Raw genomic sequence first — 13944 nt, 5'->3', positions numbered from 1 at the left:
CAGAATTAGAAAAAGAAAAATCTATTCTAAAAATCATATGGAACCAAAAAGGAGCCACAATAGCTAAAGCAATCCTAAGCAAAAAGAACAAAGCTGAAGGCAATGCAGTACTCGTTTCAAACTATAAGAATATAGTAACCAGCATGGTACTGGTACAAAAGACAGATCAATGGAAGAGAATAGAAAACTCAGAAATAAAGCCGCACTCTTACAACCATCTCATCTTTGGCAAAGCCAACAAAAGCAAGCAATGGAGAAAGGACTTCCTATTCAATAAATGGGTTGGGATAACTAGCTAGCCATATTCAGAAGAATGAAACTGAACCCTGACCTATTACCATATAGAAAAATTAGCTCATGATGGATTAAATATTTAATCAGGCCTCAAACTGTAAAAATCCTAGAAGAAAACCTAGGAAATACCCTCCTTGACCCTGGTCTTGGCAAATAATTTTTGGCTAAGTCCCCAAAAGCAACTGCAACAACAACAAAAAAATTGACATGTGGGACCTAATTTAACTAAAGAGCTTCTGCACAGCAAAAGAAACTATCAACAGAGTAAACAGACAACCTACAGAATGGGAGAATATATTCACAAACTATGCATCTGACAAAGGTCTAATATTCAGAATCTATAAGAAATATAAACAAACCAAAAGCAAATAAAAGCAAATAGCCCTTATAAAAAAATGGGCAAAGGATGTATACAGACACTTCTCAAAAGAGGACATATAAATGGCCAACAAACATGAAAAAATGCTCATCATCACTAATCATCAGAGAAATGCAAATTAAAGCCACAGTGAGATACTGTCTCACAGCAGTCAAAATGGCCATTGTTAAAAAGTCAAAAAATAACAGATGCTAATGAGGCTGTGGAGGAAAGGGAATGCTTATACACTGTTGGTAGGAATATAAATTAGTTCAGTAACTGTGGAAAGCAGCTTGGAGATTTCACAAAAAACTTAAAAAGGTGCTACCATTCAACTGGGCAATGCCATAACTGGGTGTATCATAATACCAAAAACATGCATACACTTATATGTTCATAGTCATACTATTCATAATAGTAAAGACATGCAACGAACCTAGATTCCCATAAATTGCAGATTGGATAAAGAAAATGTGGTATATATATACCATGAAATACTATGCACCCATAAAAAAGAATGGAGTCATGTCCTTTGCAGCAACATGGATGCAGCTGGAGGCCATTATCCTAAGCGAATTAATGCAAAATCAGAAAACCAAATATCTCACCATCTCACTTATAAGTGGAAGCTAAACATTGAGCACACATGGACATATACATGGGAACAACAGACACTGTGGACTACTAGATGGGGGAGGTAGAGAGAGAAGCATGGGTTAAAAAACTATCTATTGGGTACTATGCTGGTTACCTGGATGCAACATATGCATATAACAAACCTGCATGTGTACATCTAAAATAGAAGTTGAATTTTTTATTAAAGAGTGACTTACCTCTTCTATTCTAACCTTTATGCAATTATTTTTTTCTTGCAGTGTTCAACTGCCTAATACTTCCAGTACAATATTGAATAGAAATACTGAGAACCCACTTTTGACTTTCTTAAATTTTCAAAAATTGTTTTAGGTTTTCTACTTCATTGATTTCTGCTCTTTTTTATATCATTTTCTACTCATCTTGGATTTATTTTATTTTTATTTTTTTTAATTTTATTATTATACTTTAGGTTTTAAGGTACATGTGCACAATGTGCAGGTTTGTTACATATGTATCCATGTGCCATGTTGGTTTGCTGCACCCATTAACTCGTCATTTAGCATTAGGTATATCTCTTAATGCTGTCCCTCCCCCCTCCCCCAACCCCACAACAGTCCCAGGAGTGTGATGTTCCCCTTCCTGTGTCCATGAGTTCTCATTGTTCAATTCCCACCTATGAGTGAGAACATGCGGTGTTTGGTTTTTTGTCCTTGCGATAGTTTACTGAGAATGATGTTTTCCAGTTTCATCCATGTCCCTACAAAGGACATGAACTCCTCATTTTTTATGGCTGCATAGTATTCCATGGTGTATATGTGCCACATTTTCTTAATCCAGTCTATCGTTGTTGGACATTTGGGTTGGTTCCAACTCTTTGCTATTGTGAATAGTGCTGCAACAAACATACATGTGCATGTGTCTTTATAGCAGCATGATTTATAGTCCTTTGGGTATATACCCAGTAATGGGATGGCTGGGTCAAATGGTATTTCTAGTTCTAGATCCCTGAGGAATCGCCACACTGACTTCCACAATGGTTGAACTAGTTTACAGTCCCACCAACAGTGTAAAAGTGTTCCTATTTCTCCACATCCTCTCCAGCACCTGTTGTTTCCTGACTTTTTAATGATGGCCATTCTAACTGGTGTGAGATAGTATCTCCTTGTGGTTTTGATTTGCATTTCTCTGATGGCCAGTGATGATGAGCATTTTTGCATGTGTTTTTTGGCTGCACTTTTGAGAAGTGTCTGTTCATGTCCTTCGCCCACTTTTTGATGGGGTTGTTTTTTCTTGTAAATTTGTTTGAGTTCATTGTAGATTCTGGATATTAGCCCTTTGTCAGATGAGTAGGTTGCAAAAATTTTCTCCCATTCTGTAGGTTGCCTGTTCACTCTGATGGTAGTTTCTTTTGCTGTGCAGAAGCTCTTTAGTTTAATTAGATCCCATTTGTCAATTTTGGCTTTTGTTGCCATTGCTTTTGGTGTTTAAATTATCTTGGATTTAATTTGATCGTCTTTTTCCATCTTTTGAGGTTGATAGCTAGGAATATTGAATTTAAACATCAATTAAAATATTCATATATATAAAAAATATATGTATATATGTATATAAATATATATATAATATATGTATATATATTTATATAAATATATATTAATATATATATATATATTTATATAAATATATATTAATATATGTATATATATTTATATAAATATATATATAAAATATATGTATATATATTTATATATATAAGCACTTAAAGCTATGAATTTCCCTCTATGTACTGCTTTAACCTAAATCCCACATATTATAACATTGTACTTTTATTATCATTCAGTTGAAGTATTTTATAATGTTTCCTGATTGCTGTCTTGACCCATAGGATATTTAGCAGTGTGTTAACTAAGTGGGGCTTTAATAAATATTGTTATTGATTTTTAATTTAATTTTATGTGGTCAGAAAACATACTTGGTAAGATTTAAACTTTGAGTGAATTAATGATTGTTTTACTTCACAGCATGTGGTCCTTGGTAAATATTCTATACATAGTTAGAAGAAAGATGTGTTCTATAGTTATTATTATTCAGGTCATACTCATGCAAGAATGGGGCTCCCACAGAATTGGGCCGCTCTACCCCTGTGGCTTTGCAGGGTACAGCCCCCCTTCTGGCTGCTTTCATGTGCTGGCAATGAGTGCCTGTAGCTTTTCCAAGCACACGGGGCAAGCTGTCAGTGGATCTACCATTCTGGGGTCTAGAGAATGGTGACCCTCTTCTCACAGCTCCACTAGGCAGTGCCCCAGTAGGGACTCTGTGGGAGGATTCCAACCCCACATTTCTCTTCTGCACTGCCCTAGCAGAGATTCTCCATGAGGGCTCTGCCCCTGTAGCACACTTCTGCCTGGACATCCAGGAATTTCTATACATCCTCTGGAATCTAGGCAGAGGTTCCTAAACCTCAGTTCTTGACTTCTGTGCAGCCACAGGCTCAACACTATATGGAAACCACCAAGGCTTGAAGCTTGCACACTCTGAAGCAATGACCTGAGCTTTACCTTGGCCCATTTTAGCCACAGCTGTAGCTGAAGCAGCTGGAATACAGAGCACCATGTCCTGAGGCTGCACAAAGCAGGGGGTTTTGGGCCCAGCTCAGGAAACCATTTTTCCCTCCTAGGCCTCTGTGTCTGTGATGAGAGGTCTGCCATGAAGGTCTCTGACATGTCTATTGTCTTGGTTGTTAACATTCATCTCCTCATTACTTATGCAAATTTCTGCAGCCAGCTTGAATTTCTCCCCAGAAAATGGGTTTTTCTTTTCTATTGCATCATCATCCTGCAAAATTTCCAAACTTTTATGCTCTGCTGTCTCTTGAATGCTTTGCTGCTTAGAAATTTCTTCTGCCAGATACCCTAAATCATCTCTCTCAAGTTCGTCTCTAGGGCAGGAGCAAAATCTTGCCAGTGTCTTTGCTAAAGCATAGCAAGAGTGACCTTTACTCCAGTTTCCAACAAGTTCCTTACCTCCGTCTGAGACCACCTCAGCCTGGACTTCATTGTCCATATTACTATCAGCATTTTGGTCAAAGCCATTCAACAAGTTTCTAGGAAGTTTCAAACTTTCCCACATTTCTCAGTTTTATTCTGAGCCCTCCAAACTGTTCCAAACTCTGCCTGTTACCCAGTTCCAAAGTTGCTTCCACATTTTTAAGTATCCTTATAGTATTACCCCACTCCTGGTACCAATTTACTGTATTAGTCCCTTCTCACACTGCTATGAAGAAATATCCAAAACTGGGTAATTTATTTAAAAAAGAGATTTAATTGACTCACAGTTCTGCATGGCTGGGGAGGCCTCAGGAAACTTCCAATCATGGTGTTAGGCACCTCATCACAGGGCTGCAAGAGAGAGAATGAGTGCCGAGCAAAGGGGGAAGCCCCTTATAAAACCATCAGCTTTCATGAGAACTCACTCATTATCATGACAACAGTATGGGGGAAACCGTCCCCATGATTCAATGATCTCCACCTGTTCCCACCCTTGACACATGGGGATTATTGCAATTCAAGGTGAGATTTGGGTGGGAACACAGAGCCAAACCATATCAGAAAGAAAGAGAGAGAGAAAAGCATTGTCTGCAGCAGGGTGAGGAAGGTGAAATGCGCAGGGAGGCCAGAGAAAGACCCACCCATCCCAGCAACGCTGAATCAAAAGTTCAAGTGGCCATTTGTCAGTCATGAAGGGATCATTTCCAGCAGTCCCATGAGCTCTCAAGTTTCCCCTTTTGAGGAGGAAAAAGCTCCCCATGTCCCATGATCCTATATATGCCTAATTCTGTCACTCATAGCCATAAGCAAAGAGTGCAAGAAAGATTCATCCAAAGAGAATTGTGGTTAACAACCCATAGTGTCAGACTCACTTTTAGCTGACAGGGACTTTACTGAGAGGGGCCTCTAACCCCCCAAATCTTAGGAAGGGCTCTAAACTTCCTAAGTTTTGATTCTAATCCAAGTTCAGTCAAGTGTTCTTGCCTTTTATTAAGAGGGACCTTTAACCCTCTCTGTCTTAGGAGAGGCTCTAACTCCCCTAAGTTGGGCCTCTAACTCAATCTCATCCCTTATCTGGGTACCTGACCATTTACCCAAAGTCAGCCAATCAGTACTGCAGTCTATTTCCTTTGGGTTAGGGGTCTCCTCAGTATAGTCCCTTCATGGTCACCAGAAAGATGTTACCGGAAGAGGGTCCGAATCCAGACCCCAAGGGGGGTTCTTGGATCTCGCCCAAGAAAGAACTTGAGGCGAGTCCATAGAGTAAAGTGAAGGCAAGTTTATTAGGAAAGTAAAGGAATAAAAGAATGCCTACTCCATAGGCAGAACAGCCTCTGGAGTTATCCGTTTTTATGGTTATTTCTTGGTTATATGCTAAACAAGGGGTGGATTGTTCATGTCTCCCCTTTTTAGACCATATAGGGTAACTTCCTGATGTTGCCATGGTATTTGTAAGCTGTCATGGTGCTGGTGGGAGTGTAGCAGTGAGGACGAACAGAGGTCACTCTCATTGCCATCTTGGTTTTGCTGAGTTTTATCTAGCTTCTTTACTGCAACCTGTTTTATCAGCAAGGTCTTTATTACCTGTATCTCATGCTGACCTCCTATCTCATTCTATGACTAAGAATGCCTTAGCCTTCTGGGAATTCAGCCCAGTAGGTCTCAGCCTTATTTTATCTAGCCCCTATTCAAGATGGAGTTGCTCTGGCTCAAATGTCTCTGACAATCATAATTTTCATAAATTTATGAAAATATTCCATTTCTCATTGTAATTATAACTTTACTTTCTCTGGCTAGAAATGCCATAAGCATGGTTTCTTTTATCTTTACTATTTGTCTAATACTCTTTACTCTTTTAGATTTGATGTTTCTTTGGCCTTTTGATTTATATATTAGGAGTCTGATAGCCCAGGTAGTTTTATGTTTATTCTGGGTATTTGCCCTTTGGAAACAAATTTTTTCCTGTTTACTTTCATTATTGTCTTAACTAATTTACCTGCTTTTTCTTCTGCTATTTTGTTTTATGCTACTCCTTTTTGATCTTTCTTAATATTTATCTTGTTTTATTGAATCTTTACTTTCTGTTTTATTCTCATCAATCACATATCTTTTTTCTGGAACATCTATTATTTTATGATTTTCTTTCCTTGGCTACCCATGTTGATCATCAATCATCTTCACTCTCAGCAGCTTGAACTCTTTTATTTTTTACTTGACGCTCTGGGAGATATTTAAGTTACTATTCCACAGGACCAATTCATTTTATGTGTTGTCAATTCTATTCATTAATGCCTCCAATTCACATATTCATTTTAATTCTGTATGATTACAGAACTCTTTTTACATTTTAAATTTAAGAATGCTTCTTTTTTTATCTCTGTCTTCATCTGAATGAATTTTCTCCCCGTAATTTTCTACTCTTTTTTCATAGTTGCCATGTAGTCCTGCTTCCTTTAATGACATTAAGAAAATGTCATCATAAATTTTTTCTTTCTGATTTAAAGTTATTTTTCAAATACAAGATTTTTCTCGGAATCTTTGGAAGTAGGTTTACATTCCTTTCTAGTTCAGTATTATTTCTCTAAAGGTTTGTTTGTTTGTTTATATATTCTTGCATGTGATCTATCCAAATTTGATCTATCCAAATCTAGGATTTTGCCACAGACAAGAAGCAGATGTCTTTAGTCCTACTTACAGCCCACCTTAGAGTTGACAGTTTACCCATTTTATCTAACCTGCAGAGCAGAGCTTCCCCTCTAAAAATATTTGAAAACACAATAGAAAGCCGTCTCTTGGGAAAGGTTCTTCAATAGAACTGTTTGTGGTCAAGGGAATGAATTAGGTAATCACTCAGGAACTCATCCATCCTCCAAGTTTTTCAGACTTTCTTCCCTGCTATAACTTACCAATTGACTTGTCCCCTCTCATAATACCAACCTGGTGAGTTCCAAGCACACAGAACACCATGTGCCTTTGCCTGGGAGCTCTGTGGAAAGTGCTGTTTGTTTAAACTGATTGACATCATTTCCTGGAGAATTCAAGGAGTCAAAGTTTAAAAAAAATTCTCTAACACTTTCAAAATGAGCAAAATTTTTCACATCATTCTTTGCTTTGGGATTTGCACTACTAAGACAGCTGCAATAGCAACAGAAATTTAAACCCCAACAAACCACAAAGTTAAATAACAGCTTTCTACTTTTCAAAACTCAGGGGAAAACTATGCACAAGTCACAACTTGTCATGTGCTTCAGTAACTGGAATGTAGTGAGGTGAACTTCAGGTAAGCATCCCACTGAAAGAAGGTCAGACTGTAGGCTTCCATGAACATACATTTTAAAGGAGTATCAGTGGGATTGACAACATTTATTGTAATTCAGTTTGCCTCCATTGATCTTCATACCGGCTAAAATCAGAAACCTGGAAAAATAGGTTTTGTATTCAAGAGGTCTTACAATTTCCTTGAAAAGAGATTTTTTTTTCTAGCTTTATTTGTCATCTTTCTCTTCTATGAGACTCTAAACTTGCAAACTGCCAATCCTGCCTGAGAGTAGGTGTTTCTGGGGAGGGTGAACTGAGAAAGGCATGGATGTGGTTTGGGAAAAGAGGGATGTGAATTTCACAACAGCAAAATGACTGTCTAAACCCACTTCAGAGAGAAGGAAATGGCTTAGTGACAAACATCTCAGGTGTGGGAAGTGAACTGAAATGACTTTGATTCCGTAGTGTGAAAAGAACAAAAGAGTTCTTTGCTTATCATTCAGCTGCCTCAGACTCCTCCACCCTTTCCCTCTTCCTGCCTCCCTCTCATGTTCTGTAAGCTCAGTCCTTTGGAAAGTAAAATCTTGCTGCTCCAGCATTTAACGTTATGCCATTGCTCAGCAATGATCAGGATCTGAAAAATATCTCATCAGCAATTTAAACATTAATCATAGGTTTTTGAACTTTAAATAGTTGCTTGAACTCTAGCAAATCTTGAGTTAGATAAATAAAAATGCACACAAGAGGTTTCAGTTGTCATTCGAATGCTCACAGTTTATTTGGTCTCTGAGCCTCTGCAGCCTATAAGAAAGGAGTTCTTTGCATTTTGGTAGTTCTGAGTAAAGGCAGTTGTGAAAAATATGTAAGGTGATAGCTCATTATGCATCTTCTGTGAATTTCAGGGAAATGTAAGGTTGGAGGTCTGATCAGTCTTTAGCTCTTTCCCTCTGCCACTAATTCATACCCATTGATGAGTCAGAAGCAGAATCTCAGAAAAGAGAACTAAAGCCATAGGTCAGAAAAAATAAGTTTTATTTAGTGTTATGTGTTACTTTTATTAAAGAAACCATGGAAGATTTTCTGAACCAAAGGAAGACTATAATGTGGTTGGTAGAAATGAAGATAAAAGGTTTCTCCAGAAGGCAGGAGGCAAACTCACAGCATTTCCTCCCTGTTGCTAAGTTATGTAAGGAGCAAGATCATAATCAGAATGTTTCTTTGGTGAGCATGGAGCTTAATTTAAAAAGGAATTCAGATGATCTCATAAAGAGTCCTTCAACTGAAAGAGGAATAGCCTTGCCTGTGGATAAGGCATTTATAGTTCCACTGACCAAGAGTCCTCTCACTGGACTGTACCGAATAAATACCCTTCAACAAAGTCCTGTGTGTTATGCAGGTTATCTGCTGGTGGTACATTTAATTTTCTTTATGAACTCAAAATTTAACAATTTGATTTGATTTATACAAAGAAATTAAAAACCTCCCAAAAAGCAAAACACAAAACCCCATCTTTTCATAAACTTCTTCAAGAGCACCTCTGCTGTATTTAGTGATAGACACATGAATCCAAATCAGGTATCTAAGGATAAAATAATGATATGGGAAGAGATTGAAATGATGCTGGGAACAGAGAAATTTACAGGGAGGAATAATTTGGTTGGAATCTACAAGAATGGAGGGAGGTGCTCTCTAGACTCCCCTATACACATAGTGCAATGCTGACCTGCATATCCACTGATGTGATATTTCTCATGATACCAGTGCATTACGATCACGAAGGGATATTTCCGGCATGGTCTTTTCAATAGTAGAGATGGATTTGAGTTAATGTATCATCCATACCCTCTTGTTTGGTCCCCCTTGTGGCTTTTGAATAGGATTTCTGAACAGCTAGGACACAGTCTGTGGTCATGGAGCAGTATTAGGCTAGTAAGTGTTCAAAGTCTTGTTTTTGGCCTCCAAGGTGAGGGGATGTATCCAGCTGAGAAAAAGGCCATATAAATAAAATAGGTTCAGCAGGTAAGAGCCTACCTATGGGGCAGAGGCTCTCAAACTTCCATGTGCATCACTGTCTCAAAGAGGGTGTTTAGAATGCAGATGTCTAGATGATTGCTAGAGATTTAGAAAGTTAGATATTGGGTGCAGAACTTTGCATTTTTAACCAGTAATCCAAGTGATACTGAAGCAGGTGGTCCTCCTTAAATTCAGTTTAGAAGTTTAGCTGACTTTTGCCTCTCGTCCTTGGCTCGGGTCCCTTTGAATTAGGCCTATTTTTTAATCTGTTTTATTTTGATGAAGCCAGTTTTAGATCACAATTTACTTCTAGAATGCTCTTACTGTTATTCAAAACAGTATCATTTGGCAAAGTGGAAATGATTTTGAGAAGAAGGAACATAAAGAGCTTTTGAAAAGAAAGCCAGATCATAAGATGGCCTATTAAGCAGCAAGAATAGATTCAACTTTGAAGCTACAGAGCATTTCAGCAAATGGTCTCAGTGAGGAAATGATTAATGGAGATTTGGGGAGCCAAGGGAAACGAAGAGAGCCTTGTACTCCTGTCAATAGTTGGATCAGGAATATTTGGTCTGCGAGAAGACCTTGTGACACAGGGAGAGCCAGGTGACTGGGAGTTTAGTGTTCACATTACAGACTTTTATTCACTTATGTAGAAACCATTCCAGCTGAATTCTAGTTTCCAAGGCTGTGGAGAACATCCAGGAAAAAAAGTTGCCTGGATTTATAGGAAGTCAAAAACCTTGGCGTCAGCGTGGGTATTTGGATCTTAGGTTAGAACAGCTGAGAGATCAATTTGTGTTCCCCATTATTAGGAAACCCAGGGTGGTTAATCGTTTAATACAGGTCCTAGAGGGAGATGGGCTTAGCAAGCACGTGGAATCTGGTGGATAAATTGGAAAGAGCAACCTACAGGTACAGAGGTATAACCCGTCTCTCTCCACAATGATCATTTTCATAAAAATCGAACAAAACAAACAAACAAACAAAACACACATCCACGGAAAGTTGACCTATTACGCATAATGTCCAAGAGGCATAATGACTAGCAGCCAACGGCAACAGAAAATGCTCTGGTATCTGTTCTCCCTATAGTTGAATTCAGACAGTCACGATAGGGAGTGAGGACTAATAATAATAAAATTAAGAAAAACATGACTGAGGCAGGCAGCCTAAGCCGGGGGTTGGTCACATCTGGAAAGAGGAAAATTTCCCTTTTTGGGACTAGGGCCAAGGCTGCCAATGTCTCTAGGCTGCCCTCTCGTGGTCATTTCTAGCACTGCATGATCTTTTCCAGGCCTCTCTTGTAGAGTTCTTCCAGGCCTTGGAAAACAAGACTTCTCTGCATCCCATTGCTTTCCTGCCCTGCTCTCTTCTGTTGAATCTGACAAGCCAGTGGTTTTCAAATACTTTTAACCATGGACTCCTTTCTTCAAACAGCGCGTCATGCAGAAGCCCAGTCCGTAAAACAGAAGAGAGAGAAGTAGAGCTGCTTAGCACGGGGTGGGGGTGGGGCCTGCAGACACATCCATTTGGCCGCCACCTAGAGGCTGCCCCAGGGAACACAGTTGCGCCACCTCCGTCATCAAGTCCCTGTACCCCTGGACTCACGTTAGTCATCTTAAGGGATATATTTGCATTTAAACAGAGCCATCTTGAAAAGGATACACGTTCATCAGAACTCTTTAAGTTGGAATTGATAGAAACGTAACTCCAGGTAATTAAAGCAAAAATGAGAATTTTTTGCTTAGGAATCTTGAAGATGCAAAGGTGAGATCTGAGATAGGACCAGATGCAGATGCTCAGAGGATGTAAATGGGCAATTGTGTCTTTTTCCTTATCTCAGGTCTTTGTTATAATTTGTAGATCTGTAGACTTTATCTCCTATAAGGTCTCCCAACAAAGCTGGGAAAGATGCCCTCCAGGTCTGTTGTGGTAGACATAGCTGGACTCTCAAAAAAAAGACAGAACATCTTTTCCTCTTGGCAGAATCTTTGTCCTTTCCTCATGGCCCTTCCCAACCCATCTAAAAGGACACAAAACGTCACTGGTCAGGACCTGGGTCCATCACAGCATCAGGTACTGAGCTATGTGTTTACTCCCAGAGGACTGAGTCCCATGGGGAATGAGTGCATTGGCAATGCTTCCTATTGCAGAAAATTCAACTTTCTTTTCCTTTTCCTTTTTTTCCTTTTTTTTTTTTGACAGGGACTTGCTCTGTCACCCAGGCTGGAGTGCAGTGGTGTGATCTCGGCTCACTAGAGCCTCCACCTCCAGGGTTCAAGCGATTCTCCTGCCTCAGACTCCTGAGTAGCTGGGACTACAGGTGCCTGCCACCATGCCCAGCTAATTTTTGTATTTTTAGTAGGGTTTCGCCAGCTTGGCCATGCTGTCTTGTACTCCTGACCTCAAGTGATCGGCCTGCTTTGGCCTCCTAAAATGCTGGGATTACAGGTGTGAGCCATGGCGCTGGGCATTTTGTTTCTTTTCTTCTTTCTTAAAGAAATAGATCATTTAAAGTGAAAGCAAAGTGGGGATTCAGGTTCCAGAGGCCACACCATCATTAAAGCGGCAACTGTGTTTCTCTGCTCTTGGTTCTGCCTTGGTCCTCCTGTCTGCTTTGTCCTGTATACCAAAAATAAAATTCTAAGTCCCCCCAACCATCTGAATGGACTTTGTCCTCAGCCAAGGCACTCTTAAAATTTAACCTGAAAGACTAGTTCAAAACATGATGGGAAGTAGGGGTGGGCATGCCTCATTATATCTCTCTGGCATTAATATCAACACGTAATTTAAGTGTGATAAGAGTCATTTTACAACTTATTCTTTCTGAAACCTACTACCTGAAGGCTTCCTCTGCAAATAAGAACTCTGGTCTCCACAGTCCTTTATCTTAACCCAGACATTCCTTTCTACTGATCCCAGATCTTTAGATAAATAAACGTATTGTCAATCAGAAAAAATTTAAATCTACCTATAAACTGGAAACTCCCCACTTTTAAAAATCAACTTACAAGCTGGAACGCTTCACCCCCACTTTGGCCTTTCTGGACCAAACCAATGTATTTCTTAAGTGTATTTGATTGAAGTCTAATGCCTCCCTAAAACGTATAAAACCAAGCTGCACCCCAACCACCTCGGCCACATGTTCTGAGGCCTGTGTCATGGGGCATGGTCACTCATATTTGGCTCAGAATAAATCTCTTCAAGTATTTTACAACAGTAAAATATCTTTTGTCAACAGTCTGCAGACTAACTTCACCCAAGCTAGTGAGATGGCTGCGGGGAACTCCTAGGGCCATGTGTGCTTTTACTCATATTATCTAGTAAGAGACCTGGACATTCCCCTGACTAGATCAACTTAGCTAATGTGCACAGCCCTCAGTCCATCACTGCTGCTGGGGACTGGGAGGTCACCGACTGACTCACCTTCATCAGGTTCTGCTCCTGTGGCCAGGGATGGCTCAAGGAATAGGACACTTCGAGTTTGAGAATTAAGGGGACATGGGAAATGGACACCCTGCCCGCCACTCCAGTGAGGGAAGTCAGCTCCCCATAAGCAATTGTATCGATCAGTATTTCACCAGAAAAGCAGAATTACCAGGATATAGAAATCCAAGAGGATAGATTTTCTGATTCCTATTTTGTGAATAAGGAAACCAAGCTTAAAGGACTTGAGTAATTTATCCAAGGTTGCACAGGCACTTCCACTGGAGAACCCGCTCCTAAGTCCCCTCATCATGTGCCCTTCTGTATATCTTCTTTATTTTATTTTATTTATTTATTTATTTATTTATTTTTATTTTTTTTCAGGCAGGGTCTTGCTCTGTCACCTAGGCTGGAGTGCAGTGGCCCAATCATGGCTCACTGATGCCTCGACCTCCCAGCCTCAAGCAATCCTTTCATCTCAGCCTCCTGAATAGCTGGGACTACAGACATGTGCCACTACACCTGGCTTACTTTTTTGTATTCTTTTGTAGAGAGGGGTTTTCACCACGTTGCCCAGGCTGGTCTTGAACTCCTGGGCTCAAGCCATCTGCTCGCCTAGTCTTCCCAAAGTGCTGGGATTACAGGTGTGAGCCACCATACCTGGCCCTGTACACATTCTTAATCAAGCCCACCATTCTCCAAATGTCCTGACAGAAATGAAGTCTTGAGCTCCCTGTAGAGGAGATCATTTTAGGCACATTTTTACATGTGTTGTGTCAACTTTTGAAGAATATCCATAAGCCTAGAAAGCCTTGGGAGTCGTGGCCAGTTTTTGAATGGAGGACCCGGGTGAGGAAACTGTGAACTTCAGGAGCAGATCTTCACTGAGGGGTTTCCATCAGATCAGAGCAGGGAGTATTACCAAAGGGAAGAGGACAGATATAAAAT

The 13944-nt window shown here is 39.8% G+C and overlaps 1 long non-coding RNA gene across 1 annotated transcript in view; it reads left to right on the top strand.

The window, feature by feature from the left end:
* The window catches only part of LOC116476250 (uncharacterized), a 101734-nt gene that overhangs the window by 45852 nt on the left and 41938 nt on the right, over positions 1-13944 (top strand). The window lies entirely within an intron of this gene.

The sequence above is a fragment of the Hylobates moloch genome, unplaced genomic scaffold (genome assembly GCF_009828535.3).
Source record: "Hylobates moloch isolate HMO894 unplaced genomic scaffold, HMol_V3 SCAFFOLD_2, whole genome shotgun sequence".
NCBI lineage: Eukaryota > Metazoa > Chordata > Mammalia > Primates > Hylobatidae > Hylobates > Hylobates moloch.
The sequence above is the reverse complement of the archived record's forward strand: the minus strand, read 5'-3'. Positions and strand labels throughout refer to the sequence as shown.